The 6,264-nt window shown below is 43.3% G+C and overlaps 1 non-coding gene across 1 annotated transcript; it reads left to right on the forward strand.

The window, feature by feature from the left end:
• Positions 1-5,918: 5,918 nt before the first annotated feature.
• On the forward strand, positions 5,919-6,025 carry LOC120255193. Its single transcript, XR_005534919.1, has one exon. It is a non-coding gene; the product is annotated as a small nucleolar RNA R71 (small nucleolar RNA).
• Positions 6,026-6,264: the final 239 nt, after the last annotated feature.

Here is a 6,264-nt window from a genome sequence, read left to right on the forward strand (position 1 = left end):
TTGCCCTCAAGAAAAAATAAAATATTGAAGTACAAAAGAAGGAAATATTGAAATTTCTTAGCCTTAGGTTCACCAAAGCATGCAAGGAGAGCATTCTACAAGTAATGAAAATTTCAATACTAAATTGAAAAATCAATGCTCTAGCATAAAACTTGAATAAAAAGGACAACAAACCTCGAAATCATATAAGTGTGTGTAAACTCAATCAATTCAACACAACGATACTCCCTCAAAGTTCTAAGTATAAGAGACTTATTTGTCTACAAGACATAGCAATACAACGAGATGGTAGTAGCTTCACACATCCTCTAAGATAGCCCTTTCAGAAGTGGCTGCTAAGGTGGCTTTCACACTTTCGAGGCGATAGCTCTTCTACTAGAGTGGTAGATTTCTATATCTTATCCCATGAGATTGCTTTTTCCTCATTAGGGCATAACTAGTATCCGACTTATGAGAGTAGCTTTATACTTCATAGGTGGTAGGTTTTTCCACCCAAAATGCACAACTAAACAATATATCTATTTTTTCTTCTTTTCTTTTCTTTTTCCAATTTTTTTTAGCAAAATAGAACAAGAAACAAGACTAATTAGTCCTTTAAACATCGAACTTGAGTTTCCAAAAGAGTTTCATGAGCGAGTGGTGCAACAAGTGTCAATCGGGAAAAAAAACCTAAAAATTCAAGTAAAAACTAGAGTATGAGAACATTCAATGTTAAAAATTCTCCTAGACTCAAGAATACAAACATTGCAACTAAGGTGAACCGCCATTGGCTACGTGAGCATGTATGTCAATCAAAACTTGTGTAAAACACATGTGCAAAGTGACTCCCCCCTCCCACACACACACTTAAGATGTGCATTGCACTCAATGTACACATGCAAGCACAATAGAAAGTATAACAATCAAGTAAATATGTGGAGTGGGCAATTGAAACAATACCCCCGACTCCTAATGTTGCGCTTTGATGGAGCTAAACTTTGGGAGTAAAGTTCCAACAGGTTGTGAAGCACACACACACCACATTGGCCGTGTCCATGACTAGTTCTCAAGTCCCATGCCGACAAGACCATCCCGACGCATACACAAGAGGGTTCAGGAAGCTTAATAAAAAAAACAGGTCGAGTATATAAAAGATAAAGCAATAAAATACAACTCAAACAAAAATAAAAGATAAACTCCGAATGAAGACCCTTTCTGAGTGTACAAGTACAAAATAAAATGCAAAAATAAAGAAAAATATAAAGTCAAAGTAAGGCAAAGATGTATCAATCGTCGGTGTCATCCTGTGTCGGGCTCTCACACACAAGCGATGGTGGACTAGATGTATCAATCAGTGCATGAGCTGGTAATGATGGTGCTAGAGGAGCTCGAGCGGTCCCGGTCGCAAAGATAAATGGTGATCTCGCATCTCGCTATAGAAACTGCTATAAAATTTTGAAACACGCCTTGAACTCAGGGCAGTCGGTGGCCTAGGTCGTATGGACCTCAAGAATCTCAAACCGGACTACACTCTAGAAAGACTCTCGAGCCTCCTCAAAATGATCATAGGCTCGAGATGGAGAAAAACATGGGCACTGGAGGCGATCCCTCAGACTGAGGTGTCTCCCTCGGGTCTCCGTGTTCTTCGAATGCAGCCCTCAGAGGGCGTGAGGAGATTCCAGTATGTCATCTCTGCCCTTTACTGTCTCTAGTGTAGGTGTAATCAACGATACACTCCCGATCGACACCCTACGAACCATCCCAATCAATCTCATAGTCTCAATGCCTGGGGAGCAGTGCACACTGCCTTCTAGGGCCCCCGGATCACACTGCAAGTCTTCCATGCCAATGACTAACCCTCGTGATATAGGGACCAATGAAGAGGGCACTCGATCCCGCATACATCCCTTTGATGTCATATATATCCGCCACATGCTGTCCTAAGTGTAGCGTGTGCCTGCACTCATAGAGTATAAGTATAGCAGTCACCGTGGTCGAAAGCACACCAAGATTATCACAGCGCCTGCTCACCGACCCGCCGTAACGGCGTGAATGTATCTGTAACTCGACCGGGAGAGGCAGGTGGCCTTTAAATCCCCGGGCTCATACTGCCCTTGTCCACATAATGCATCAGAGCACGCTGCATGTACGCCAAACTCCCCCGGATAATATGTGAGCAATCGCTCATACTACTCGGCCCTCTATGTATACCGTGATCATATAGCCCCATCTGGATCGAAAACTGAGTCACACTCAAGCTATAGTACTGTCCAAGGGATCAAAACTCTATAGCTCCTTTAATGTCAAAATAAGAATACGAGCGATCAAACTGGAATGATGTTAAAACCTCGAGTGTCAATGTGTAGATGGCAGGCTCTCTGATCGACAATAAACGGCCCCAACTGGCAACTGCAAGCATATCCTCTATCTCCTCCTCCATATCACCGGCCGTCTGGATCTCTCTCAAAGTGTCTATGTCGTGAAAAACACGATCGGTCCCAAATCATAACTTCGACAACCTCTCAAAGCGAGCCTAGTGCTTTGGAATCGCTAAATCCATACTGCTAGGACCTCAAGCGATAACTCTCGAGGGGTACTTGCCATTATGCTTCTTCGATCTAGGGGCCATATTTGCAAAATTAACACATAAAATTGACCAAAAGCATTCAAAAAAATTAATTTCAGAGAATTCCACACGGTCGCGTAGGATTTCAACAAGCCCTGCGTGGATCCACGGGTGTGAAACCACACGACCACGCCCCACTAAACCAAACATACACGTTTGTGTCATTTCTAACTTTATTCTAAGCATGCATAAACCTTATAAACATAGAAACGAAGCAACATTCATCATTTTAATTGATTAAAATCAATTTATGGCAAAGAAAAAAGGAATTGAGGGTTTACCAACAACTGAAGATGAAAACCTTCGAATTCGGCCAAATATTCAAGTAATACAACTCTAGATCAATGGTCCGAGATCAGGAGAGTAGTGGAGAGTGTTCTCTGAGTGATTGGGAGTGTAAGAATGAATAAACTCAAAGGAATTTTAATGAAATCCCTTGGCTTTTGCGTTTCTGTACATCATACGGGCGTGTGGAAATTACCCATACCCGTGTGACTCCATAGGAGAGACCCACAGGGGCAGAGGCATGCCCTTGTGCGCTCTGGGAAAACACTCTTTCGCCTCTTTACACAACCACACGAAAGGTGTGGAAATTCCCCCACGCCAGCGTGCCAACCCATGTGGGACATCTCCACGCCCCTGTGGCTCCTCTGTCCAACTGAGAAAATTCTCTAAGTGTTTTCCACGCCCGTGCGGAATTTTCACATGGGCATGGACATCACAGGGCCTGTTCACAGGGGCACGCACGCCCTTATGTATTCTCAGGATGGAAAGAAGCTCATCTGCAAAGATCCACGCGGGCCTCGTGGAAATTATCCAGTTCGCACGCTTATCACAGATCATCCATGCAGGCGAGTCCACGCCCCTGTGTCTTCTCGGGAAAAATGCTAAGTCTCTACAGGATGACACACACCCATGCGGAAATTACCCACGGGCATGTGAAATTCACAAGGTCGTTCATAGGGGCAAGTCCACACCCCGCGCGGTCTCTCGGATGGGCTCGAATGAGAATGCATGCCCTGCACGGAAATTCCACACGGGCATATGATTTCATAGACACTTAGAAAAACTTTGAGGCTTTGAAGAAAATTTTTGGACACAACAAACACTGAGCCTCACAGAATAATGCAATTTTAACCTAAAAACACGAAAAAACACACTCAAACGACTCAAGATTCTTCCCCACACATGATTAGGCACATGATAACACCACAATGTCCACGCGAAAATCACAACAAAAGCATCAAAGAATCAAGACACCAACACTTAAAGCCTTATTCATGGAAACACTAAACTAAAAAAATTAGAAAACAAAGAAGACTTGGGTTGCTCTCAAGAAGCGCTTTTGTTTAACGCCACTTAGCTTGATCATACTTTTATTTTTACCCCTATCGGGGTTCATAGATAGAGGTTTCCTCTTACCCATGACTTGAAAGCACGATGAATATAGTCTTTTGAAGGTAGAGGGGGAGTTGTCGGGCTTGTTACCACTTGAAGGTCCGTAACTCTTAGTCTCGTTTCTGTGCATCCCCCAATAGCCTTGGAGTGTTTCTTGTGGCATCTCCTTGCCCTTTTCATCTTCCAGAGCACCTTCTTCATAATCCCCGGGGTAGATGGTACTTCTTCCTCTAGACCAAGCATCATTACTTCTTTGTTCTCCACCTCTTGGTCTAGCAACCCCTCGTATAGGTCCGGATACAATATTTTCTGCACATATTCATCAATTATCTCATTAGTAGTGTCAAGAAAATACAGAGTGTCATCAAAGTCAAGAGAATGTCACATGGCTTCAACGAGTAGGTATGTGAGTTTGTCATCTCCAACCCTCAGTGTCAACTCCTTACCATCCATGTCGATCAATGCCTTGGAAGTACGCAAGAATGGCTTCCTAAGTATCAAAGGAACATCTACATCCTCGTCGATGTCCAACACTATGAAATCTACAGGAAATATGTACTTGTCCACCTTGACAAGCACGCCTTCATTGATGCCCCTTGATGTCTCAATCGCTCGTCCGCCAATTGTAATGTCATTTGAGTGGGCCTAGGCTCTCCCATGCCTAGCTTCTGAAAGAATGAGTATGGCATGACGTTGATACAAGCCCCGGAATCCGCCAATGCCATCTCTTCCACCCAAATTGCAAATGTTGTACGGAATCACAAAGCTTCAGGAGTCCTTCTTCTTGCTCGGCATATTCTTTTGCAACACCACCAAATAAGAGGCATCTAAGATCACTGATGCACCCTCCTCTAACTTCCTCTTGTTGGTCAAAAGATCTTTAAAAAACTTAGCATACCGAGGTATCTGAGACAACGCCTCCACAAAAAGAATGTTGATGTGCAATTGCTTGAATAGACCCAGGAACTTCTTGTATTGCTCATCATTTTGGTCATTCTTCAATCTTGAAGGATAAGGGATTCTTGGCTTGAAAGCTGGAGATGCCACCTCTTTTTCTTTGTTGGCTCTCTCCTCAACCTCCACAACCTCGGGTGCTTTAACATTGGTCTTCTCACTTGGAAGCCTACCCTCAACCTCACGACCACTTCTCAAAATGATTGCCTTCACATGTTCTCGTGGATTGGTCTCGGTGTTACTTGGCAAGCTTCCTCGTGGTCTCTCAAATAGAGACTTCACGATTTGCCCCACTTGATTTTCTAAATTATATAATGAAGCAGTGTGGTTGCGATGTGTAGCCTCGACCGATTTGAACCATGTATCCGATGATTGCACAAATTAGGTCAAGGCTTTCTCTAAATCAGACATCCGGATATCCAAGCTTGAAACTCTATTCTCCATGTTTGGGGCTTGTTGTTGTTGAAAACCCGGTGGTGCGGTGGCCTTTTGTTGCCCTTGGTTATTCCATGAGAAATTACGGTGATTCCTCTAACCCAAATTGTAGGCATTGCTATAAGGATTGTCTTGGTTTCTCATTGCATTACCCACATAGTCAACTTGCCCAACAGAGGGTATACCACCAACAGTTATCGAGCAATCGGATGGGGCATGTCCCCCTCCACATCCATCACAACTCATTATAGCCACCAATCTCGGACAAGTTATAGTATCTAACTTCTTACTCAATGCCTCCACTTCGGCCGCCAATGATGTAACCGTATTTACCCCATGGATGCCGGCCATTTTCTTCTTCTCCCTAACATTCCATTGGTAGTTGTTCAACCCCATTTCTTCAATTAATTGCCGGGCTTCTCCGGGGGTCTTTCTACCTAAGGTACCTCCTGTTACTGCATTAAGTAGCTATCTTGTACTTGGGTTCAAACCATTGTAAAAAGTTTGAATGATCATCCACTCTAAAAACCCATATTGAGGACATTTTTGCAGGAGTTCCTTCAACATTTCCCATGTCTCAAATAGATACTCCAATTCCATTTGAACAAAGGATGAGATCTCATTCCTAAGCTTTGCAGATTTTCCGGGAGGAAAATAACGGGCAAGAAAAGCTTCTACAATTTCCTCCCATGTAGTGATCGATGCTCTAAGTAATGAGTACAGCCATTACTTTGCTCTCCCCTTCAAGGAATATGGGAAGGCTCTCAAATTGATGGCATCATCCGTAACACCATTGATCTTGAGCATATCACACACTTCCAAGAAATTCTCTATGTGACTATTTGGATCCTCATCGGCCAAACAATTAAATT

This window comes from Dioscorea cayenensis, unplaced genomic scaffold, assembly GCF_009730915.1.
Source record: "Dioscorea cayenensis subsp. rotundata cultivar TDr96_F1 unplaced genomic scaffold, TDr96_F1_v2_PseudoChromosome.rev07_lg8_w22 25.fasta BLBR01000878.1, whole genome shotgun sequence".
Lineage (NCBI taxonomy): Eukaryota > Viridiplantae > Streptophyta > Magnoliopsida > Dioscoreales > Dioscoreaceae > Dioscorea > Dioscorea cayenensis.